This window comes from Candoia aspera, chromosome 4 (genome assembly GCF_035149785.1).
Source record: "Candoia aspera isolate rCanAsp1 chromosome 4, rCanAsp1.hap2, whole genome shotgun sequence".
NCBI lineage: Eukaryota > Metazoa > Chordata > Lepidosauria > Squamata > Boidae > Candoia > Candoia aspera.
This window is the reverse complement of record NC_086156.1, coordinates 55,263,174-55,290,370: the sequence shown is the minus strand read 5'-3', so window position 1 is coordinate 55,290,370 and position 27,197 is coordinate 55,263,174.

Here is a 27,197-nt window from a genome sequence, read left to right as displayed (position 1 = left end):
ATTAAACAACAAGCATACAAACTTCCGGATAATCGTCTTGTATCAATATTTCATCTGATGAGGATGAGCAAAAGCAGGGGGAAACTGAAAATGGATCATTCCACTGCTGATCCTAAGTTTTTGAGTCAGAATTTTAAAGAGAGTAACACTTCATAGAAAATGCAGTACTTCTTCTCACCTTTTCCCACATATTTTCCAAACAACAGTACAAACATTTGCAGATGTATTTTGTGACTCCCAATCAAAGCTCAGCAGAAATGTTTCCCATAGACCTCTGCTGGATTGAATGGGAAGAGACTGCAGGCTAGACAGGCTTTAAGACTGATCCAGTCAAAATGAGAACATCTTCTTATGCCAGTGATTAAAAAAAAAAAACCCCAAAAGCAGAGAGAATCCTGCAAAACCTTTCCCCAGACTGATGAGGAACCACTGATGAGTACTCTTATGTATAGGCAGATCACAATGTTTTGATTAAAAAAAAGAATAAACTTTCAGTCAGTTGGACTCCTGATCAAAATGTAATGTAAAGTCCTAAGTAAAAAAAACTGAAATGTACATTTAGTATGAAAAGTATAATGTCCAACAAATTAGTAATTAAAATATAAACATCTTTAGGAAAATTTTATGTTGTTAATGTATTGCTCACATTGGTAAATCAACATGGCTTCTCAAGACTCAGCGATTCTTTTTATACAATATCCTTGGTCATTCTTTAATTTCAAAATAGAAATGTTACACTGTTAGTGTTTAAAATAGCTTTATACAGTATATACAGTATGTCTTCTCCAGAAACAGTCCTTGTATGGCTGTTTGGCAAACTTGTGTTTTTAACTTGTCCAATGATCTCATCCTCAACATTCTTAGAGAATCTTAAAAGCTGAAAACATAAATTAAAATTCTATCGAAAACGAATACTAAAACCAGCAAGTAGTTAAAAGCTTAGGGAACAGCTGTGCCTATACAGACATTGGCTGTACAATTTCTGAGGGAATGGGTCCCATACCCAGGAAGCAGCATCTTCCATGTGCAGAAAGACAGGCCCCTTGACAGTGGAGAAATATTCAGTAGACACAGATCCAGCTGGAGAGCATCAGTGGGAGAGAGTACCAGAAGCCCAATGAACAACCACATGGCTCTGATAACCCTTATGTATCTTTTGAAGAAAAGATACATAAACTCACGGGGAAGTGTTTGTGAGCTACTACAACCGCATCTGAAAAGGATGCCTCAGTCTTTGAAATGATCACTAAAATGAATACCCCCATGTGGGGGAGATGGGCGGTGATTCAAATCTGATAAATAAATAAATAAATCAGTGTTGGGACAAACATGTGCCTACAATTAAATTATAACTTAAAACTGGGAGGAAAGTCACACCCTTATAATACAGTATATGATAGGTGGTAAAAGTAGAAATGGAGAAGATGTTTTGGGTGGGCCAAAATGCAAACAGTGTAACTTCTGTAGTTTAGATATTAAAACCTCTTGTACCTCAGCAATTTGCACTAGTTTTTCCTGAAATCTGGTAGTTTATATCCATTTACTAGGTAGATTATGTGTGGTGAATTCCATGATGTTTGGACAATTCTTACTGACTTTATACTGAATGAGATACTTAGGCTTTATAAGAACAAAACTACAAAACTGAGGTATTCATTTTAGTGATCATTTCAAAGACTGAGGCATCCTTTTCAGATGTGGTTGTAGTAGCTCACAAACACTTCCCTGTGGTGTGATCAAAAGATACATAAGGGTTATCAGAGCCATGTGGTTGTTCATTGGGCTTCTGGTACTCTCATATGAGGTTCCATCACATGGCATTCCATCACAATGAAGAAAAAGTGTTATACTGATGTGAAGAAGAGCTGAAAGGCTCCTACAATTCTTGCCAGGAGTTGGCACTGGTACTTATTGCCACCTGGGGAAAGATGTTATTTCCTCCTTGCCATACAGCCACCCTTACAAAGCTGTTCTTTGGGAAGGATTTCCAAATGCCTTACCTGGCCTGGTGCTTATTCTCACCCACAGGTTATAGTCTGCTGAACTAAATGATCTATAAAAAAGTTCAATAAAGCCTTTGGGTCTTTATGGTCCTAGGTATAAATTATATGAGGGAACATTTCTTGGCATGGAGTGCATTATTTATCATACATTAGAAAAAATGGGCAGCTAGTTTTTATTAAAATATTTGGAAAGTTCAAAACATATTTCTTCAGTATATGCATTTTGGAGTGATTTGGCCAATGTGAACTTTGATGCTTTCAAATAATTGCTGAAATAAATAATTGCTCCTATTGCAGATTGCAATAGTATAAAAAAATGGGATGCTAAATTCTATATTCAGGGATATAATTATATTCTGTGCAATAGTTTCTATGAGTTTTACTTAATATTGTTGTAGTTCAGCTAAATGGGCTGTAGAAAGTGGAAGTTCTATGCTACAAAAGTTAAGGCCTGCTTTCAGATTTGCCACTGTTGAAACTCTGCCAAAATTGTGATATATGGTAGGCAAACTGCCTTTTACTTTGAGCCTAATATTGAAAGATGAGATTAGATTGGTAAATTTACTTCCCACCAGATGGGACAGAAAGTGCTAAGAAAGCTAGCTATCTGGATAGACTTGAAGGTTGGACCCCTAAATCTTGAGTATAATACATCAGATTGTTTCTAAAGAGCAGAAACTGATGGATTAGGAAGAGTTCTTTCCACTCCATGTTAGAATAATGATAAAAGACAATACAGTCAATCCTTTTGTACTTATAATGATAATTTTGCTTAAAATACTGCTTAGGATTTTTTTTTCAAATCTAAATACAATCAGTGCCATGTTTCTTTTCTAACAGGACTCATGAGATTGCTCTTTAAAACTCAGCTATAACTGCAAAAGCCTTCTATTGTTTAAAGACAACCAGCTACTTCCTTATATAAACTCTGTCAGTCCTTTATGTAGTTGCAAAACAGTTTCACACAAATGAAAACCAAATGCTTTTATTTATTTATATATCCCTTTCTATTGAAGTAGAAGAAATCCTAGAAAAAGTGAAAAAGTAAAGGCTAAGGCAATCCTCAATCTCTCTTCTTCCCATGCCCAGTTGACTTTTTCAAAAGCGAATATAGAATGCATCTATTCAGAAAAGCCTTGCATCTTTCTGTTAGATACAGAATCTACTGGAGAGATTAAGAAAGCAACTTGTATGAAACTATTCAGAATAAAAAATCCCTAGATATGGAAAACATTATGCATCTTAGACTGAGGTGTGCCATGTTTCTCAGCTTAAAATAGTTGCTATTGTCAAAACGGCCCCTTTCATGCAAAAATACTCACAATAATAAATTAAACCCAATGTTCACGTACTATTTTTCAATAGGCTATGGGCCGAAAGGAGAGGCATTACAAATATGTGCATCTCTGGTGCTCATCAATAGGAGTCTCACTCAATTATAACAGCACTTGATTCTGATTTATAATCAGAAAACAAGTATAGCATGCAAAGGTAATTTACTGGGTTCTTCTGTTCAAATATTTAGTGTTGCAAAGCCATCTTTTGGATGTTTATTGTGAATTTGTATCCTGTAAGCCTTTGGCTCTATACTTGTGAAAGCTGAAGGGATAATTCCTTAAGGCACTGTAAATATATATTTTTCTTACTGATAGGACTAGTTAGTACAAAAATGTTACTGCTGTCAATACAGCCACTTGTATATTAGAACCATCTCCTCCTGGTTGGTTAAGGCCTTCAGAGAGATGACATATGGTTGGGTCCAGGCAATAATTAATACTTCCTTGAGGAAGGGGATGGTTTATTTACTTATTTGTTTTCTATCCCTCCTTTATTATTTTTATAAATAACTCAAGGTGGTGAACATACCTAATACTCCTCCTATTTTCCCCACAACAACACCCCTGTGAGGTGAGTTGGGCTGAGAGAGAGTGACTGGCCCAAGGTCACCCAGCTGGCTTTCATGCCTTAGACAGGACTAGAACTCACGGTCTCCCGGTTTCTAGCCCGTTGCCTTAACTGCTAGACCAAACTGGCTCTGGTTGCTCTAGCTGTTAAAGGGGTGGTACTTGGTCTCCTCCTCCAGAAGCTGTCCCTGGATCTAACAGTAGTAGACAATTTTTGTCTTTTCTTTTTAGGAAAAGTTGTTGAGAAGGTAGTCAGTTACAGCTCCAGGGGGCCCTGGAAGAAACAGAGTATCTGAACCCCTTTCAGTCAGGTCTCAGACTGAGATATAGTACTGAGACAGCATTGATCATACTTGTACATCACTTTTGGCAGGACCCAGATAGGGGTAGTGAATCTGTCCTGCCCTCCTTGGTCTCTCAGTGGCTTTCAGTACTATTGATCATAGTATTCTTCTGGATTGGCTTCAAGATTTAGGAGTGGGGGGGCACTGGGTTGTTTCTTCCTTCCTGCAGGGCTGGAGCCAGTCAGTGTTGATCAGAGGGAGAGTGATCTAGCTCCAAACCTTCAGGGATATTTATTGCATATCTCTCCTCACTGTTATTTAACATCTACATGATATCAATAGGTGATGTCAGTACAGGGTCAAGCATCATCAAAACGCTGATGATGCCCAATTGTAAATCTCAATTATAGGCTGAACAACCAATGCCATCAAGATTCTTTCCCAGTGTCTGGAACTAAGGGAACTGGATAATGGAAGAACAGGATTTAGCCCAGGCTAAGCAAGACTGAGTAGCTGTGGGTTTCGGGTTTGGGAGACTCTCCACCATTTTTTAAATGGGGTTGCACCCCCACATACAAAATAGGTATGCAGTTTGGGGGTCCTCTTGGACTCTCAGCTCTTGCTGGAAGGGCTGGTGGCAGCATTGGCCAGGAGTGTCTCTCTACAAATTCATCTAGAACACCAATTGCAGCCAGTCTTGAATTAGGAGACCCTGTGCACATTCAGTCATGCCTTGGTCCCCTCCTGGTTGAACTATAGCTAAACGTTCTACATGGGGCTCCCCTAAAAACCATCTAGAAGCTGCAATTGGTCCAGAATGTAGTGGTGTGAATAGTATAGGTATACCTCAGTTTGCCCATGTAACACCAAATCTCTGTCCTATACAGACTATGAGGTGGCCAGACAGCAGTATCATCAAACTCTTTATTAAAAACAACTATTTACAACAGTAAAGTCTGTGAATGATTGAGCAAGCAATTCCAATCAAGACCACCCAGGCAATGGCGGATGAACAGGCAATGCTGTGGTGTCAGACTGAGGCAGAACCGCAAGGCAGAATTCAGCTAACTCTCCGATTGAAGCTGTCAGACTTGGTGCTGCTAGAGTGCAAGGTGAGGAGGAAACAGAAGGCAGGGTTCCATTGACTGTCATGCAGGAAAGATCAGACTGGAGTGTGGAGGCTAGGCAAGACTGGGCTGGAACCTGTAGATGAGGCTTGGCTCTGGAGGCTAGGCTGGACTGGGCTGGAGAGTCAAGGCAACGCTGATCTCTGGAAACAAGGCTGGGCTGGACTGGAGATTCTAGGTAAGGCTGAGAACTTGAAGCAAGACTGGACTGGACTGGAGATCCTAGGCAAGACCTGAGAGCTAAAAGCAAGGCTGGATGCACACCTGGATCATGCTGGAACATAGCAACGAGATCCGGAGCTAGACACAAGGCTGTGCTTGGCAGGGACGGTGAGGAGAGGCTTGAATGGAGCAGCTTGTGCAGAAGGCAGTTCCATGGAGGTAGAAGATGTTCCACTCTGGCTACAGGCAAGGCTTCTGACGCAGGTAAGGGCTCTTCCGCAGGGGCTGTGAGCTCAAAGGATCGATTGTCTCCGGCAGCTTGCTCTTCACGCGTCTGCCTTTTAAGACAATCTTTTTTGCGCCTTTTCTCTCCTGCAGCCAATCAAGCTGCTTTCTGATTCGTGCGCTTCTCAGCTCTCCTGTCTCACGTGCTGATTGGAGAGTTCAAATCCCCCTCTGGAGTTTGTCCAATCCATGTTTGCAAATTCTCCCGCTCTGCTGAGTCACTTCCTGGTTCAGCTTCTCCAACTCTCTCCTGATGAGTTTTGTTCTCCCCTTCTGACTCCGGATAAGTTTCGTTTTCAGAGTCAGAAGTGGGCTGAAACCTCACAATCTTCATGAACTGCACTGGTTCCATATCAGCTTCTGGGTCGCCCTTATATCACCTATAAAGCTCTTTTTGGCACAGGGACAGATTACTGTATATGCAACCACCTGTTCCCAATTATCTCTGCTCATCCCATGAGCTTAAGGTTCCTTCTATGACACAATGTCCCCTGGTGGGACTCGGACAGTGTGCTTCTCTACTGCAGCATCTACCATATGGAATAATATTCTCCTTAGATATGGATGGCTTTGACCTTGCCAACCTTCCATACAGCTCTGAAAACCTGGTTCAACTGGGCAGCAGCCTGAGATGAGCCTGCCAAAAATGAAAGATCTTGAATGGAATATGTGATGGTTGGTGTCTGTTTTTATGCTTCTAACCAAGTGCAAGCTACCCAGAGTCACTTCTGTGAGTTGGGCAGTCATGTAAAACAAACAAACAAACAATCCTGTGCTTTAAAAGTAAAATTGAATAAAATTCATAACAGATTGAATATAAATTATACTCTGTGTACATTGAAGAAAAAACGGTACTTGTAAAAGGGAAGTTTATTTAATGCATACTTGTCTGATCTGTAGTTAACTCTGTTATTCTCTGAACTTTTAATTAAAGTCTAAGTTGTATATATTTACAGATAGACACACAGTTGCATACAAATCTGAGATGGGCGGCTATAGAAATCAACTAAATAAATTATCTATCTATCTATCTATCTATCTATCTGACAAGTAACTTTATCTTGTGATTATATTATTTCTTTTTTAAAAAGCAGATACGATAGTGATATCAAATCTATTAGTAAGGATTTTCTATCTTTCTTTTTGTTTTACTATCAGAAAACTGAACTCTTGCTACCCCAGAAATTTAAACCTAAGGAGTTCAGTGCTTAGTGCAGGACTACTCTGGGGGAACAAAAGATACCTTTCCAATTAAAGTTAATAGAAGGATAACTTCAGACACACAAAGAGAAAAAAAGACAGTTATAAGTCATGGTGAGTTCAAAAGGAAAGAATTAAGCTAGATGCACAAAGCATCACGGGAAGTGCTATTCAAGCTACCATGTCAAAAAGGCTGATTAAGAGCAGTTTCAAGTCTACCTGATCACCGGGGAGTCTCACTGATAAAATTATTTTCTTCTCTAGAGAGAATCTTGCTGAACTGAACAAATGTTCCACTTTTAAATAAGGATTCACAAAATGGAAAGTTGGAGAGGATAGAAACAGCGAGAAAAGGAGAGGAAAGGTCTATTTCCCTTGAAAGACTTAAAATTTTGTGTCCTAAGAGCTTGTACTGAATTCCATATCCAGAATAAAATTACAATTCTGATGGCAGTGGGGTAGCCTTACACCATTTGTTTCCATATTCCCAAAGCCCTGCTTTGGTTATTAAACCTCTTCTAAAACATTCACGCGGTTGCTAATTACATGAATACCTTTGCATTTGTTCTGGCTTCCAGTTCAAAAGTTGGCCCAGTTCTGCAAATCTTGGCAGTCGGTTTGGGATGAAAAGAGAACCACACTCACACGTCATTTCTTGCTTATCGCAGGGCAATGTAAAATAAGTGAAATGGGTACTGCAGTATTTTATTTCTCTATTAACTTTTTTTTCCAAATAGTAGGCAAATATTTTGCTACTGAGGTTAATGTTAAAATAAATAGTTACCTTTGAAGGCACTAGGACAAAAGCAGCTGTAACATTAATAGCCTGTCTCTGTGGGCACTTCTAGCATTCAAATCCACTAGGGAGAAATCAAGACGTAAGTCCTCTGAGGGCTTCCAGCATGGCAGCCTTTCCTGGCCCAGAGGAATCCCCCGATTGTCCATAATGAGATATGAGTCATGGGAAACACTCTCAACTAATGCAAGGCGGCTTTGTCACACCTTGCCCTGGGCAGTGAAACAATCCTCTACAACCCCAGCAGCTTTCCAAAATGCAAGACGTGCTGTCATTCTAGAAGCCTTATCATTCTAGAAGCCTTAGAGACTGCTAAGCATCTTCATATCATTATATGAGAAGTATTTTGAGGTACCAGATATCTTCATGCTCACAGCCCTTTGATTGCAACATGGACAGTAAACAATGCAAGTTTTCTTCTGAACTGACTTTCAAGAAGTTGATGAATGTCTGGAAAACCAGCATAATGAACACGGACATGTCGTTTGTTAAAACTGTATGACAAGGCCCTATTTTTGTTTGAAGAAGTTCCCTATGTCTCTCTTCAGAAAATATGAGCAACTAAACTGGGCACTTCTTGGCTTCCAGACCAATCCAAATAATAAAAAAGGGGGAAAAAAACCTCCTTGCAATACTCACTGCTTACAGACATTATAGGGCTGCATTTGTGATTGTTGGCACAGTTGCCTTTTTCATTAAAAGCCCCAATTTCCATTTAGTTTGCCAAAAAAATGTTTTTTGGCAGTAAGGTTATTATGCAATATTCTATAAATTTTAAGGATTTATGCACTGATAGAGAAAACATGCAATCTAGTCTAAAGCTTTGGGGTTTATCACAGCTGAAAGTTGCCCTGCTTTTGAACAGTTTAATATATTCTTCCCTTTCTTTCTCTCTCTTTAAAATGTGTAATGTTTTTATCATTTTAATTCTGTTTGGAATCAAGATACAGATTGATGTCCCATTGGAGATACTGATCTTGCTGTTCCTCCAAGAGAAACACAGAAAATACTAATTGAACATTCTCATTTGCAGTATTGAAAATTTTGTATGATTGTAGGTCACATTTCGTATTTTATTAATGCCTCTTTTCTGAAATCAAATTACTGCAGAGTCTCACTACTCTTGGTGAAACTTATGGCACCCCCTTTTCTGTCCAGTAGGGAATTCTAAGTCCTTTAGGTTTAGGGAAGAAACTTAAAAGATATCTTGATTTTTCTTGTCCAAAGCTCAGAAACACTTCTGAGCAAAATCCGATAGAGTTGTTATGTAACTATGCATACTATCTAAGGAAGATTTTAGTAAAAGGCATAAAGGTTTTATATCCAGTTATTAAAGAATTATCTAGAAAAGTGGGGGGAGGGGAATGGGAAACAGGAAGACAGGTGGATACAGCCACACCCAAAATTCTAAAATCAAAACAGTAAAATCAGTTAAATTTAGCTAATGATATACAATCTGCATAAACAGGATTTGGGTTTCAGAGTCTATCTATCTATCTATTAGATTTCTCAACAGCTGCAATCACACAACTTCAGCTGTTTTCAGAAAAAAAGCAACCATGAAAACTTACGGTTAACATAAGTAAACCACAGCAACACTCACCATTAACTTAATAAACAGTTAAAACTTAATAAACTGCATAAACAGTTGTTAAGGTGCCCTTCTACTGATTAAAATAGCTCTCCAGAAGAGCTCCATTCTAATTTGTGTCTGGAAATCAGGGTTGGGCAAGTCTAATTCCCAACAGAAGATTATTCTACAGCATGGAAACCACAATGGAGAAACACTTGCTCTAGTCTTAGCCTGATTTTATGGTAATGGAGAAGTACCAGCAAGGTTTTCTAGGTTGTTTATATCAGACTGATCAATTCTGGCTGAAGGCAGTGATCTTGAAAGAGTCTTAGTGCCAACCCCTGTATGGATTTATAAATTAAAATGAATACTTTAAGTTGTGCCTAGAACCCCACTGGCAGTACATGAAGGGCCTCCAATACAAGCACAGTATGTCCATGGTATCTAACACAAATTCACATGCAGGGCACTGTGTGTGTACCAACTGCAATTTCCAAGTGATTTAAAGGCAGCCCCATGCAAAACAGATTGGGTGGTGATGAGAGTAGCAGTTACTGGTGTAAGATCCTTCAAATAAGGCCACGACTGTGCGGCAGCCAAGTAAAAGCCTTCCTGGCTACCGATCTAGTATCAACAGTGACTCCAGGAGGGTCCCCAAGTTATGGGCCTGCTTCCCTGAGGGACAATGCTGAACTCACTGTACAGAGGATGGACTGAGAAACAGCATCTGGCTTCTACAGATGTTGTTAATAACATGCTCCGAGAGAACAAAATTCCACATTTTTATGAGACCCTGAGATCAATTAAAGCAGCCTCTTAGTTGGTTTTTCTGGCTATAATAGCATAATATCCTCCATTTCTGATGTCAAGGAGCTTAATACAAGATTACGTAGCATTAATCCACCTTGCTATAAAATCCACATTGATTTATAAAAGAGTGGATAGTTTGAACACTACAGACCATTGTGCAGAACAGTTTAAGTCTGGGACACACACTGAAGACCAAATGTTATAAATTGATCTATTTAGATGTTTTGGCATAGAGCCCAAATCCCAGACGTTTGAAGGGGCCCGGTGGAGTGCATCAATGACCAGGTTTTTCACAAAGCTTGTTTGGAAATAAAACTATAGCGTCTGCAAAAATAGTATTGATCAGAAGTGAATGTTTTTGTGCTGTTATACTAGCAAAGAACAAATGAATGTTCTCTAATGAACTGAGAAATTATATGGGATATTTCAGTCTCTTGCCAAAGTCTTCTGTGATTATTCTATCCACCCTCTAATTTTATTATACCATTTATTATACATCTTTCAGTAATATATTTTTATGTTGATAGCTATTTATAGGAATAGTTTCATTTTCCACTGTTAGGCAATACTATGCAAATCTTCTAGCTGAATCTGCTTTTATATTTTTTTGGAAATGTTTATACCTTGATATATAAATTAAGAGAGAGATTTATTGCTGCCTGATCTGTTGAATGGTAAAACCACTAAGATATTAATAAAGTGTCTGACAGTTTTTGAAAAAAAATATTTTTAAGAAATAATGTTTTTCTAACTATTATTTCAAAGATATCAGACAATATAGCAGTCCCCCTTAATTGACACCAAGAGAAAACAATTTTAATAATATACCTAAAGCTGGCATCTATTGTGTCTATCCAGGAGATTATTTTTTGCCAGTTCAATTGAGGCAGTTATTTAAAAATGCAGTGAATAAGATTCAAACTGTAACTAAATGTTTATGTATTCCACCTGTATTTATTCCATATATCTGTTTTTTTTATTCCATTTGTATGCTTCTGCATTTCAAGCAACTTTCTGATGTAACTTAAGCACACTAATTCAGGGAATTAACTCATATGCTAAAATATAGAAATAGGATGGAATATATTAATGAAAGTATAAGCACTAATCAATTGGAGCTTTATGGGGAGAAGGATGCAAGACAAAACTGGAAAATGAGGTTGTGGGATACACACAGACACACAGACACACACACTCGTCTCCCACAACCTCATTTTCCAGTTTTGTCTTGCATCCTTCTCCCCATAAAGCTCCAATTGATTAGCTCTTATGTGTTGTTTATTCGTTTAGTTGCTTCTGACTCTTCGTGACTTCATGGACCAGCCCACACCAGAGCTTCCTGTCAGTCGTCAAAACCCCCAGCTCCCCCAGGGACAAGTCCGTCACCTCTAGAATATCATCCATCCACCTTGCCCTTGGTCAGCCCCTCTTCCTTTTGCCCTCCACTCTCCCTAGCATCAGCATCTTCTCCAGGGTGTCCTGTCTTCTCATTATGTGGCCAAAGTATTTCAGTTTTGCCTTTAATATCATTCCCTCAAGTGAGCAGTCTGGCTTTATTTTCTGGAGGATGGACTGGTTTGATCTTCTTGCAGTCCAAGGCACTCTCAGAATTTTCCTCCAACACCACAGTTCAAAAGCATCGATCTTCCTTCTCTCAGCCTTCCTTATGGTCCAGCTCTCACAGCCATATATTACTAGCTCTTATACTTCATTGACTGATGGGGAAAAAAGAATCTGTTTGACACCTTCATTGAGTCTCTGTTCTTTTTGATTATATTGGGAAGTGATTGTCTTGAGATCATCTCCCAAACCTCCCAGTGCCTCTCCACCTTTAACGTGTCCTTCCAGGGTAATGTAGTATGGCTAGGCATGCTTCAAAAATTATTTAGAAATGTGGTAGACATTTCATACAATGTACTTTGACTGCCACTATAGATTAATTTAGCCCTTCAATGCACAGGCCAAACATCTATCTTAGAAAGGGGTGGGGAACAAGTTACTCTTCAGATGTTGAATTCCCTACATTCCTCACCATTGGCCACCATTGCTGTTCAACCACAGCTGGAGGACAGGCTTAACACACCACGCTTTTAGGGTATACTCATGTGAGCAAGGGTAAGATCTAATAGCCCAGGCCACTTCCTAGAGCATGCAATATACAGAGGCTTCATGGCAAACTTGCCAACATTCTTTAAAATGGAAAGAGTTCTTTGAAGGTAGGGGAAAATCCCCCCTCCGCCCCCCATGTTTGACAGACAATATTGCAGAACATGTTTATTTCTAACTCTGGAAATGTAACTGAACTACAAAAAAGAACGATTGGCTTCTTGCTTTATTAGTTTTCAAGGTTTGGAGTCTGCTGGGAAAATACAAAATTAATAATCCATATGTTTTTTAAAATTAGACATTATTTTTATATTTGCAGTTAGGCATTGGTTTTATTCACATTCACTGTTTAAAATCAAGACTCTGCCAAAACATAAGCTTTCATTTTATTTAAATGTGCAAGCAAGTTCTATGCTGGAAAACTGGTGCCTCTTTTTCAAGGACATCTGGTCTAATTGTTTTTCCCATGGGAACAACTAGTATGCTTTTCATTTTTTTTTATCAAACTCGTAAGTATACGATGAAATTACTTGCTCTTTAAACAGATGCAGCTTTGACTTTTACTGTATTAGACATTTGATGGAATATTTTGCTTTTCTGCTGTGACCACCTCATTCACTCACAGTGCCTGCACCTAACAGGTTTCAGTTTCTCATGCAAGAAGACTACCAGAATCCATCAATTAGAAAATACATCGTAATAACTTCTTTAGGTCCTTCTCAAGATTTGCTTGAACAATGCTTTTTTAGAGCAAAACAAAGCAAAAATATTAATAGTGTGATGAATTTACTCACTTTAGATGAAGGCTTCTCTTCTCTTTTTCAATGGTGACTTGCCAGTTCTACTAAGTGGGCTTGGATCTTGCCATATTCCCTTCATATATTTATCCTGTGGCTTCTTTTCAGCAGGAAATGTTTTGAGGCTCCTTTAATATTTAAAAACCTGAATTTCAAGGACCAGGATACTGTAAAGCAGTGTTTCTTAACCTTGACAACTTTAAGCTGTGTGGACTTCAACTCCCAGAATTCCCCAGCCAACCATGCAGAAAGAAGAAACACTGCTATAAAGAAACTCTTCTATGAAACCATCTCTGGGTCCTAACCTATCCTAACCCTAATCCTCCTAGGCTGTTTTCCTGCCCAAATCACTGTGGGAACCATACAAGATGATTGGAGGCTGCTCCTATTAATTAATACTGTAGCCAAAAGATGCAGGGAAGCTTTTTTTTTTTTTTTTTTCCTGGCTTGTCAAGATTGGGATGAGAAAAGAGTTGATACTGTTACTTTTACTTTAAATCAGCAGTATACTGTTTTGTGGTATATTAATTGCTACGTCTTATAACATTTTCATGTAAGGTAGTCACTTTGCAGCTCTCAGGCAGAATCCAGCCCCAAAGCAATTTTATTTGGGACTCCAATAGCTTATGTTTATAACAGGAAAAAATGTTGTTTGTGTGTGAGTCAGACTTTTCACATATTACTACTTTAACATGGAATACTTGGAGTTTGCCAAATGCTGATGGATGGGTGCAACATTACATAACAAAAGTTGGGCTTCTCTTGGAGATATTGAATGTGCATTCTTTGCCATCAAATTCTCCAAGCTAAAACTCCCACACTTTAGTTTGTTTGTTTGTTTCATTTCACTACTGAGAAGCTATGCTTGTTGATTGCCTTTCTCTACACTTGGATAGCCAGTTACTATATACAATGTACTGTACTCTTGTATTCTCAAGGAAACAGCAGGATATCGCCTGGTTCTGGAAGGAAAGTCAGGGTTTATTATGTTGGTATTTCATTGTTGTGCTACAAGGAGCAAGTCACAGAGACACCAGGTATCCATGGTAACAAATCATTTTCTTAAGTGTTTGGCAGAGTCAAACATGTTCTGGCCCTCCGTGGCCACACCCGGGCCCTGGATGGCAGATCCTCGCAAGCCCTAGTCTCCAGCTGCTGCTCCTTAATGCCAGGTCAGTGAACAACAAAGCCCCCCTCATATGTGACTTAATCACAGAGGAGGAGGCAGACCTAGCGTGTATCACCAAGACCTGGCTGGGCTCAGAAGGGGGAGTAGCCCTCTCTGAGATGTGCCCAGCTGGGTTTCAAGTGTGGTACCAGCTGAGACACCAGGGCAGGAGAGGAGGGGTGGCAGTTGTCATCAGAGAATCTTTAGTTGCCTTCAGGGGCCCTGCTCTGCAAGTGGCCAGTTGTGAGACCCTGTTCTTCAAGCTGGGATCCTGAGAACAGTTTGGGGTGTTGCTGCTGTACCAGCCTCCCTGCTGCGTAGCAACCTCCCTGCCCGAGCTGCTGGAGGCCATCTCGGGCTTGGCAGTGGAGTTCCCCACGCTCATAGTTCTGGGGGACTTCAACCTCCCATCCCTGGGATGTTCCTCAGAGGTGGCTCGGGAGTTCATGGCTACCATGGCAGCCATGAGCCTGTCCCAGATTATTCAGGACCCGACTCGAGACAGTGGTCACACCCCGGACTTGGTTTTCTTGTCAGAACAGTGGCAATGTGATCTGAGGGGAGAGTTAGATCTGTCCCCATTGTCATGGTCAGACCATGCCCTGGTGACCCTGAGATTCTGTTGTGCCATCCAGCTCTGCAGGGAGGCTGGACACATTCGATTGGTCTGCCCCCTGCAACTGATGGACCCAGTAGGGTTTCAAAGGGAGCTGGGGGTTATTCCCGATGACCTGCTGCACAGTCCAGCAGAGGTCCTAGCTGTGGCCTGGAATAGGGCCATGGCCGGGGCCTTGGACAGGATCGCACCTGTGCGACCTCTCTTGCCTCATTCGACCTGTCACTCCCCATGGTTTACGGAGGAGTTGAGGGTTTTGAAGTGGGTTAAGAGACGTCTGGAGTGTCGCTGGAGGAAGATGAAGACTGAATTTGACCGAATACAAGCTAGAGCCGCTATAAAGGCCTACCTTGTGGCGGTAAGAGCGGCAAAACCTGAGTATTTCCCCACTCTTAATGCCTTTAAGGAGGCACTGGTATACCCCCTTCTCAAGAAGCCATCCCTGGACCCTACTATACTGGGCAATTTTTGCCCTGTTTCCCCCCTTCCCTTTTTAGGAAAGGTGGTTGAGAAAGTGGTTGCATTGCAGCTCCAGAGGATTCTGGAGGAAACGGATTATCTGGACCCCTTTCAGTCAGGTTTCAGGCCAGGATATGGGACAGAGACTGCATTGGTCGCGCTTAAGGATAATCTCTGGTGGGAGCAGGATGGAGGGAGTGCATCCATCCTGGCTCTCCTGGATCTCTCAGTGGCTTTCAATACCATGGTATACTTTGGGGGCAGCTCAGGGGGTTGGGGGTGGGTGGTGTAGTTTTGCGCTAGTTCACCTCCTTCCTTCAGGGCCATTCCCAACTGGTGGTAATAGGAGAGGAGAGAGCTGACCCTCAACCCCTCCACTGTGGAGTGCTGCAGGATTCGGTTCTCTCTCCTCTCCTATTCAACATCTATATGAAACCGCTGGGTGAGAACATGCATCACCACAGGATGAGTTATCATCAATATGCTGATGATACTCAGTTATATATCTCCATCCCGGGTGAAGTAAGTGATGCGGTCTCCACCCTTTCCAAGTGCCTGGGGGCTGTGGGGGTCTGGATGGGGAATAACAGGCTTCAACTGAACCCTGGTAAGACAGAGTGGCTGTGAATTGATGGCCCCTTGGTCTCCAGGAAGTTGTCTTCTTTGGTTCTGGATGGGGTGGCACTTCCCCATTCGGAACCAGTACGGAACCTAGGGGTCCTCCTGGACTCATGATTCCTGTTTGAAGAGCAGGTGGAAGTCGCAGCCAGAAGGGCCTTTGTACATCTTCCAGTGGTGCGCCAGCTACACCCATTCCTGGACCGAGATGCCCTCCAAACAGTCACTCATGCCCTTGTCATCTCCTATATAGATTATTGCAATGCGCTCTACATGGGGCTACCCTTGAAGAGTATTCAGAAGCTTCAGCTGGTCCAGAATGCAACCGCATGGACAGTTATTGGTGCTGTAAAATCAGCCCATGTGACACCACTGTTACGCGAGCTGCATTGGGTACCAGTTTGCTTCCAGGTCCAATTCAAGGTGTTGGTTATTACCTTTAAAGCCCTACATGGCATGGGTCCAGGTTACCTGAGGGACCGTCTCATTCCCCTAACATTGACCCACCCCACCCGGTCAGGCAGGGAGGGCATGCTACAGACCCCATCAGCAAAGGAATTTCATCTAGCGGGGTCCAGGAGGCAAGCCTGCTCAGCAGTGGCACCCGCCCTTTGGAATATCTTGCACCTGGAGTTGAGACGGGTCTCCTCACTCCCGGACTTCCAGAAGAAATTGAAGATCTGGTTCTGCTGCCTTGCTTGGGATGGGGAGGGTGACAGCTCCACCTGGGGGTGGCTGGCACTGTAGCACCCCTTATGGATTGTGGTTCCATCTCCTCTTGGATTTTATATTTATTATTTTATTTATATTTTTAGACTTTAATTCAGGTTGACATGTTTTAATCATTATTTTATTGTAAACTGCCCAGAGTCCCCTGTTGGGGGAGATGGGCGGTGATATAAATTTAAATAAATAAATAAAACAGTCAGGCCTCATTTGGTCAACAAGGTTTAAGTGTCCAATGACCTTATATGGGAAAGTGAAACCTGTCCTCCACTTCCTTGCTTGATCTGCATTTAAATAAACCAACTCTGCCAGAGGTCCCACCTTGCTTGCTTGCTTCTCCTGTTTGCAACCTCTCTTCAACCCTTCTGCTCAGCACACTTGCATGTATGCGTGTACTTGTAAATATGTTCTTTTGTATTTAAGGAGCTTTTGAACCCCATCCAGGGATCTGGATGAGAAACTGTTTATGCTCTCTGTTTTTCTTTGAATACAACCTTTTTTGCTGAAATGCCTGGTGTCTTCTTTCTGAACTCTTGTGCCAAATGCTTTCCAGCACTCTGCACATACTGCACAAACTCCAACATATTAATATTAAGGTTATTATAGTTCTGGAACTTACTTATGATGGCAGATGAATTAAACCCAAAATCTAGCAAGATCAAACATGCATTCAAGGAATGTAGAGTGAATGTATTTTTATGGGATGCACACTGGACTGTATTTTTTGCACGGGATGCAAGTAGTGAACTGGTTTAATCCAAATACTGTAGGATTTATGCACAGCTCTAAGAAGAAGGGACGCGGTGGCGCTGTGGGTTAAACCGCTGAGCCGTCGATCGGAAGGTCGGCGGTTCGAAACCGCGCGGCGGGGTGAGCTCCCGTTGCTCGTCCCAGCTTCTGCACACCAAGCAGTTCGAAAACATGCAAATGTGAGTAGATTAATTGGTACCGCTTCGGTGGGAAGGTAACGGCGTTCCGTGAGTCATGCTGGCCACATGACCCGGAAGTGTCTATGACAACGCCGGCTCCAAGGCTTAGAAACGGAGATGAGCACCGCCCCCTAGAGTCGGATTCGACTGGACTTTACGTCAAGGGAAACCTTTACCTTTACCTAAGAAGAAGGCAATGGCAAAACACTTCTGAAATCTTGCCAAGAAAACTGCAGAGACTAGTCCAGGCAGTTGCCGAGGTTCGGACACAACTGAATGGTTAAAAAAAAAAAAAAAGGACTGTATCGATAGTCTAGCAAACTTCATAGGCTAGAGACTGGACCTATTTTCCTCTCCTATGCATTCTGAATAACTCAACAGGCTCTGAAATGTGAAACAAATTTTAAATAATTCTGTAATCCAGCCATTATATTAGCTTTGAAGATCATTATAGAATAATAGAATCATGGAAGGGATCATTTAGGCCATAAATTATGATGCTCTGCTTTCAGCAGGAAAGATGGTTATCTAGTGTTAGATGGTTATCTAGTGTTAGATGGTTATCTAGTGTTTTCTTGAACAGGTTTTTGATTATGGCATTCCTATTAGAATTCAACATTTGCAATAAAACAGTAATATTAAAGTAGTAGAAAATTATATACCTCAACTGGAGAGAGATAAGGATTACCAATTTAGCTTGTTCCCCCTCATTATCTATTGCTTCACACTGGCTGTTAAGAGGTCAGTGGGTGACAAAGAATTCACCAGGGTGGCCTTAGAAGTTGTCTTCTTGCAACTAGTCCATTTTTCCATGTGTATTCTGGAACCATATGAACTGGATTTAGCTAACTTCTGTAATACCTTTCAAGGATTTGGAGAGTACTATCGCATCCCCTTCCTTCAAGGTTAAACATACCCAATTTCCTCAAACCCTAGGCATAGGACTCAGTGTCTAGTCTTTTCTGAATGCTTTTCAGTTTGTAAGACTTTTTCTTGAAATGTGTTACCTAGAATTCAATACAATACTCAAGGCACCTACATAGAATAGAATAGGTCTGATACCTTCCATGATTGGGAAACTATGCTACTGTTAATGCAGCCTAAAAGCTAAGATCATATTCTTGCAATTAAATCTACCAGATATCCCTCCAGATCTCTCAACAGCTGAAGTTAGTAGCATGTAGCATCTTAGACATTTGCAAGAGAAATCTGAATCAAAATCCAAACATCTGGACCCCTTCATTGCCCTCAAAATTTACTTTGATGAAAGCAAGGGTCATATCCATTTCTGCAAAAATTTTAATCAGACAGTGACTCCAAACTCTACAGTATAAGCCTGGAAATTCAGCATTTTTTCAGCATTTGCCATCTGCACACTATGAAACATGTAGTTTATGGGAAGGAGGAAAGCTCCAATCAATGGAATAAAGCTTATTTATGGATTGATTAGATTTACATCCCATCTTTTAGTTCAGGAGCTCCAGGTGACATAGTTTTCCTTCTCCTTTTCCCCACAACAAGCCAGTGGGAAAAGTTGGGCTGAGAGAGACTAAATGTGCCAGTACAACACCTCACAATTACACCACACTGGCTATCAAGGATAACATCGACACCAGATTAAAACAGCTAATTAAAATGTTTGTCTTTTACCATTAATATTTCCAAGACATTGATGGTATAAATATTCTAAATCACATCATAAGTTTCAAATTACACACAATTCTCTTACTTTCACATAGACATTCACAAGATGCAAATGATGTGAAGTAAATAACTATTAGAGTTTATAGCTTTTAAAGGCATTTAGAGATTTTTGCAGCAAATAGCTGGAGCAATGATACCATTATCAGAATTACAATGAGATCTGCTTTACCAAAGCATCACCATTAGCTTGAGTGTATCTTACCATGTCAGAAAGATAGCAAGAAAAAGGTGCCAGACATTTTAATAAAAGAAACAGAACAGGAAAGATTGATTTTTATGAAATTCTTTTCCTTCCAGTCTGTATTATCAGTGATTCCCTACCTGCTGTGTCTGGGTCTTACTTTCAGTATGCAGTACATTTTTTGTCTTCTCCCTTGTTCACTTTTATAGCATGATTCTTTGAATAAGAAAGCACACACACTTTCCACCAGCCTACATATCAAAATCTCTAAAACTTGATTTCTTTTCTTTTCCCCAGGAAAAGATTTCTGCTGGGGAGGGAGTACATGGAAGAAGAGCTGAGACTCCTGAAGTTGGTCAGATGGCAGACATCCAAACCCAGAAGTCATCAGAATCTGGTGCAAATTGTTTTATTCTCTAAGGATTGAGTTGGAAAAACCATTAGTTTTTCTGCCTTATTCCACTGTTAGATTTATACACAGAGGGCTTTGCAATGGAATTATATGGGAAATAAATAAAATCCTGCCAAAAATATTGAAAAATCTACCAATTTAAGTTATTTATATTGTGCTAACCTAGCCATGGCAATTGGCAGAAGCAGGCAAAAGTACACGTGGAGAAGATCATGGACTTGGAGTTAATGTTTTGAGCCTTTTTCATTATGATCCTTAGCAGAACTCCATAAGTGACTGGTTGGCTTATCTGTTTTCTTACTATAATTTACAGTATATGCTACTCTATTTCAAGCAAGATTCTAAGCAGCTTTCAAAATGATACCAACTGTAGAATAAAAATAATAATCAACAAATAGCAAAACAAAACAACAATGTCCTGAGGAACAACCAACAGCATCCATCCCATAAAGGAGGGTCCCTCTCATCACAAATCTACTCCCAAGGCTGTCTGGAAAAGCCAGTTTCAATGACTTTCCCCAAAACCAACAGGGTGGAAGACAACCTGATTTTGGGAGGAATGCTGATCTAGAGAAGGGCGACCTTGATTGTGTATATTGTCCTCATTCTTCTTGTCCATCTGTTTTGTTTGCAGGAATGTAAAACAATGGATTAAAGCAGCACAACAATAAACTAATGTTGCATGCTCATTTTGTGGGAATCTACCAATTCATGGCAGGAACAGGGAGTAAAATTAGGATTGGCCGGATGTTCTGGTGATGCAGCAATTATGAGGACCAGTTGTAAGTACCGCTCATTCAGCACCATTGTACTTCAAATGGTTGTTGAATGAGTGGTTGTTAAGCAAGCACTATCTATTACTCATATTCTAATGAGATTATCCTGTCCTTTTGAGTGCTTGCTTTACCATAGAGAAATGGCTGGTCACATATTTCACTTCCCAGCACCTAGCTAACATTTCACTCAGCCCAGCTAAAGGCAAATCTCTCATATTTAGTTTGCTGACATGCTAGTCTTGCAGGGCTTGATGCCTAGCAACACTCTCAAATTTGCTAAGATTTGTACAGAAGTTGCTAAAATACTACTTTCATACAGTTCGCTTTGCAATGCTGAGTGGGCACTATGGTGAACAGAAGACTTTTGAAGCTTCTGAATGCATTCATTAATAGTTTCTAGAACTGAACTTCCCTTGCAACCATCCTTACAGGAACTTACTGGGAAAAATGATTTATAGATTGACAGTCAAATCTACAGAAATACAGTACTTGGATACATGGATTCAGGGAGGGTGTGCTACATTTATTTATTTAATTTCTCTTTTGTGAAAAATGGGCTGGCTGTTCATTAATTCACAAAACATTGGAAGTTCTGGGGATTGTACAGTCCATGAGTGTCATGTTCCCCATTGCAAGGCATATGTGCATCACAACGGGGAACATGCACATTAGGAAAGAGGAAGGGATAAGCATAATCCCTTAATCACTCACATATCCCTCAAGCACCCATATCCATAAAGGAATCACCAACATAATAGAAACACCCCTCAGACTGGACTTGGCACCCATCGAAAGATCGGGGGAACGCCTTCCCATTACCCCAGGGGATGCACCTGCACCGGACAAAGGCGAGGAAACAAAGGAGAACGCCAGAGATCGCCGGAATCGCCCATCAGCAGACGCATCACAGTCCCAAGCACCCATCCGGTCCTGGCTCGAGGGTCAACAGGGGGTGGAGTAGGACAAGGTCCGCCACCGGGGTATAAACAGGACACCCTGCCAACACATAAGGATTCCCGTCTTTTACATTGCATGCATACTGTTCCAATAAAGCCGGAAATCCTTAGACCCTCTAAGTGAGTTCGTGTCTTTTTTGGAGCAAGGCTGCCCCTGACATAAAGCCGGGAATCCAAAATTTTTTTTTTTCCCTAGCACCAATCCGGACCAGTTCTGTGAGGGATCCACGCTAGGATGGAAGACTTCAACTCACGGAGAAGCGGCTACCCAGCGACCGGCAACAGAACTCCTGTCCAGATGAACGGAAGATGCCCGAGCCCCTGACGGCGCGACGTCCAGCGGAGCTCAGGATCGAGTTCGGAGGGAGAAGCCACGGCGAGCGCTACCCATGAGTCCCGAGGCCCATGGCTCACCCTCGATGAGACAGACGGATCCTCACCTGGATCGCCCGGCACCCCGGAGGAACCGCGGGATGTCCCGACATCAAAGGCGTCAAGAACCGGAGGCAACCGCACCACGGTGAGCTTGCGAACGGCAGCAAGGCTGCCCCTGACAATGAGTAGCTTGTGGTGACTGAGTGGTGTTCTCTGTCTTCAACCTATTGACTAACTTGGGCTAAGCAATGATTGCCTGAAAGTACTGTTTGAGACTTGCAAGCATTATAGACAACAGGATGCTGAAAGCATTTGGAACCTCAGAGGCTATGGAGAAATTGTAAATTGGTTAAAGTGTATTGAAAATGAATGAGCAGTTGAAAAGCTGGTGATATGGCAGAGATTACTAAAGAAAGGTTCTAAGTGTTTAAGCCAAATATTTTCTGGAAAGGTGGCAGGACTTGAAGGAATCCCTTCAAGACAGCAAGATGTTATGATATTTTAAAACAGACATCCATGTTTAAGGAGCAATGAGAAAGATTCACTATTCAGCAAAGGTTTAAAGCTGTCCTGTTCAGACTATGAGGCAGCCAGGCAGATTTATATCAAACCACTCTTTATTAAATAACTATTTACAATAATTAAGTCCTTATGGTCAAGAGGTAGGCTGGTTCTGATCAAGACCAACTGGGTAACAACGAGGAAACAGACAAGGTTGCAGGAGGAGACTGTAGTAAAACAGCGGAGCAGGATTCGCTGACAGGAGCTGGAAGACTGGGAGAAACTAGGGCACGTGGCACTACTGAAACTGGAGACGAACATCCACCATCTGGAACACTACGCTAACTAGGCTGGCATCAGGAAGCTGGGCAAGACTGAACGGGACCCACTGGACAAGACTTGGCTCTAGTGGCAGGACTGGACTGGACTCATGACTCAGGCTGGACTGGAGACTCTGGACTGGAGACTCAGAACAAGGCTGAGAACTCGAAGCAATGATAGATTTGGCTGGAGATACTGGGCTGAGCTGGGTACTCTGGACTAGAGACTCGGAACAAGGCTGAGAACTCAAAGCAAGGCTGGACTTGGCTGAAGATTCTGGACTGGGCTGGAGACTAGGCACATGACTAGGCTGGACTGGAGGTTCTGGACTAGGTGAAGGGCTTGAAACACGACCGGGCTGGACCACAGGTTCTAGACAAGGTTGAAACCCAATTCACAACAAGATATATGTGAAGTTCCTGAGAAATGTCGGGCAACCAGGGCGCAGCTAGGCTGGGCTGGAGATCCAAGGCAAGGCTGAGGACTTGAAGCATGATGAAGCTGGACTGGAGACTCTGGACACAGCTAGAAACTTGAAACAAGGTTGGAAGCGCAACTAGAACACGCACAATGGCAACGAAGAGGTCCGAAGCTGGATGCAAGGCTGAAGTTACTGGGTGCAGCAGGGAGAAGATCCTCTGTGGTAGTGGTTGCAGGATTCAAGTCCTCTCAGATAGGAAACACTGGCGCTGATTCCCCTCCGGCTACAGACAAGGTTTCGGACGCAGGTAAGGACTCTTCTGTTGGAACTGGAAGCTCAAAGGATTGGTTGTCTCTGGCAGCTTGCTCTTCACGCATCTGCCTTTTATGCCAATCCTTTGCATGCCTATTCCCTTCTGCAGCCAATCAGGCTGACTTCTCCTTTGTGCGCTTTTCAGCATGTCTTTTGTGCACGCTAATTGGAGGATTCAAATCCTCCTCCGAAGACTGACCAACCAGTGAATTCTCCCATGCTGCTGAGTCATCTCTGGGTTTCACTTTCCTGGTTTCTGACTGGTACGTTTCTGTTTCCCCCTCTGACTCAAAAAGAGTTTCGTTTTCTGAGTCAGAGGTTGGCTGGAACCTCACAAAAGCCTGCCTTTATGACCCCAGTCTTGAGAAAATCTAAAACCTAAGGCCCACTGAAAGAAAAACATATAAATTAACTCACCCATTGAAATTAGCTAAATTCTGCTGAAATGTATCCTACAGGAACAAAATACCAAAAGCTTGTTCTTAGTGTTTTAATTTAGCATAAATCCACTTTTCACGTGCAGTTTATTCAAATGCCTTTGAATGTTAAAAAAAATACTGGTTATGGTAAAATAACCTCATTTGTTAGTGCCACTATGGAATAATGAAATGAATGCAGAACCTGAAGCAGGAGTAAGCTCATATTCTGTGACAGGCATTCAAACATTTTTTTCACTCACTTCATGTGGCTGAAATGATAAAATCAGAACTCTTCTATATGCCATCCAAAGTATTTGGGGGGGGGGTTAGGAGGGAGGTTACAGTAATCACATTCTCGCTTTACACCTTGGCTCTGAAACTATGAGGAAACTAATTCAATTTTAAAACCAGACACTATCTTTAGTTTGAAGTTGGCTGCATGAAACCCCCAGAGACACTAATTAACTATAATAGAAGTCTCTCAACCTCTAAACAAATTTTAAGAAGTTGACAAGGCACTTTTGTAGTTTAGCCACATGCATTATGCATTTAAGCGCCTGTTTAATTTCATCCCATTTTTAGACATGAGCAAATTCATTGATTTTACTGAAATTATTCCCAATTTCCTCCATGATGCCTGAAATGTTGATCAAGATGCATATGAAGCCATTCTCACAAACTTGCTTTGGTAACAATATTGTTGTTGTTTATTCGTTTAGTCGCTTCCAACTCTTCGTGACTTCATGGACCAACCCACGCCAGAGCTTCCTGTCAGTCGTCAACACCCCCAGCTCCCCCAGGGACGAGTCCGTCACCTTTAGAATATCCTCCATCCACCTTGCCCTTGGTCAGCCCCTCTTCCTTTTGCCCTCCACTCTCCCTAGCATCAGCATCTTCTCCAGGGTGTCCTGTCTTCTCATGATGTGGCCAAAGTATTTCAGTTTTGCCTTTAATATCATTCCCTCAAGTGAGCAGTCTGGCTTTATTTCCTGGAGGATGGACTGGTTTGATCTTCTTGCAGTCCAAGGCACTCTCAGAATTTTCCTCCAACACCACAGTTCAAAAGCATCTATCCTCCTTCTCTCAGCCTTCCTTATGGTCCAGCTCTCGCAGCCATATGTTACTACAGGGAACACCATTGCTTTAACTATGTGGACCTTTGTTGTCAGTGTGATGTCTCTGCTCTTAATTATTTTATCGAGATTTGTCATTGCTCTTCTCCCAAGGATTAAGCGTCTTCTGATTTCCTGACTGCAGTCAGCATCTGCAGTAATCTTCACACCTAGGAATACAAAGTCTTTCACTGCTTCTACATTTTCTCCCTCTATTTGCCAGTTATCAATCAAGCTGGTTGCCATAATCTTGGTTTCTTTGTGGTTTAGCTGCAAGCCAGCTTTTGCACTTTCTTCTTTCACCTTCATCATAAGGCTCTTCAGTTCCTCTTCACTTTCAGCCATCAAAGTGGTATCATCTGCATATCTGAGATTGTTAATGTTTCTTCCAGCGACTTTAACTCCAGCCTTGGATTCCTCAAGCCCAGCATGTTGCATGATGTGTTATGCATACAAGTTGAATAGGTAGGGTGAGAGTATACAGCCCTGCTGTACTCCTTTCCCAATCTTAAACCAGTCCGTCGTTCCGTGGTCTGTTCTTACTGTTGCTACTTGGTCGTTATACAGATTCTTCAGGAGACAGACAAGCTGACTTGGTATCCCCATACCACTAAGAACTTGCCACAGTTTGTTATGGTCCACACAGTCAAAGGCTTTAGAATAGTCAATAAAACAGAAAGAGATGTTTTTCTGAAACTCCCTGGCTTTTTCCATTATCCATCGGATATTGGCAATTTGGTCCCGAGTTCCTCTGCCTTTTCTAAACTCAGCTTGTACATCTGGCAATTTTTGCTCCATGAATTGCTGAAGTCTACCTTGCAGGATCTTGAGCACTACCTTACTGGCATGTGAAATGAGTGCCACTGTTCAATAGTTTGAACATTCTTTAGTGTTTCCCTTTTTTGGTATGGGGATATAAGTTGATTTTTTCCAGTTTGATGGCCATTCTTGTGTTTTCCAAATTTGCTGGCATATAGCATGCATTACCTTGACAGCATCATCTTGCAAGATTTTGAACAGTTCAGCTGGGATGCCGTTGTCTCCTGCTGCCTTGTTATTAGCAATGCTTCTTAAGGCCCATTCAACCTCACTCTTCAGGATGTCTGGCTCTAGCTCACTGACCACACCGTCAAAGCTATCCCCGATACTGTTATCCTTCCTATACAGGTCTTCTGTATATTCTTGCCACCTTTTCTTGATCTCTTCTTCTTCTGTTAGGTCCTTGCCATCTTTGTTTTTGATCATACCCATTTTTGCCTGGAATTTACCTCCGATGTTTCTAATTTTCTGGAAGAGGTCTCTTGCCTTCCTATTCTATTGCCTTCTTCCACTTCCACGCATTGCTTGTTTAAAAATATTTCTTTATCTCTTCTGGCTAACCTCTGGAATTTTGCATTTAATTGGGCATATCTCCCCCTATCACTGTTACCTTTTGCTTTCCTTCTTTCTTGGGCTACTTCTAGTGTTTCAGCAGACAGCCATTTTGCCTTCTTGGTTTTCTCTTTCTTTGGGATGTATTTTGTTGCCGCCTCCTGAACAATGTTGCGAACTTCTGTCCATAGTTCTTCTGGGACCCTATCTACTAAGTCCAGTCCCTTAAATCTATTCTTCACCTCCACTGCATATTCCTTAGGAATATTAGCGAGCTCATATCTAGCTGATCTGTGGGTCTTCCCTAATCTCTTTAGTCTGATCCTAAATTGTGTAATAAGAAGTTCGTGATCTGAACTACAGTCAGCTCCAGGTCTTGTTTTTACTGACTATATAGATGTCTGCCACCTTTGGCTGCAAAGGATGTAATCAATCTGATTTTGGTGTTGTCCATCTGGTGAAGTCCATGTATAAAGCTGTCTCTTAGGTTGTTGGAAGACAGTGTTTGTTATGCAGAGTGAGTTGTCTTGGCAAAATTCTATCAGCCTATGTCCTGCTTCGCTTTGTTCTCCCAGGCCATGCTTACCTGTAATTCCAGGTGTCATTTGCCTGCCTACCTTAGCATTCCAGTCTCCTGTGATGAAAGTAACATCTCTTTAGGCGTGTTGTCCAGTAGGTGCTGCAGATCCTCATAGAACTGCTCTACCTCAGCTTCTTCAGCATCTGTGGTTGGGGCGTATATTTGGATCACTGTGATGTTAGATGGCTTGCCC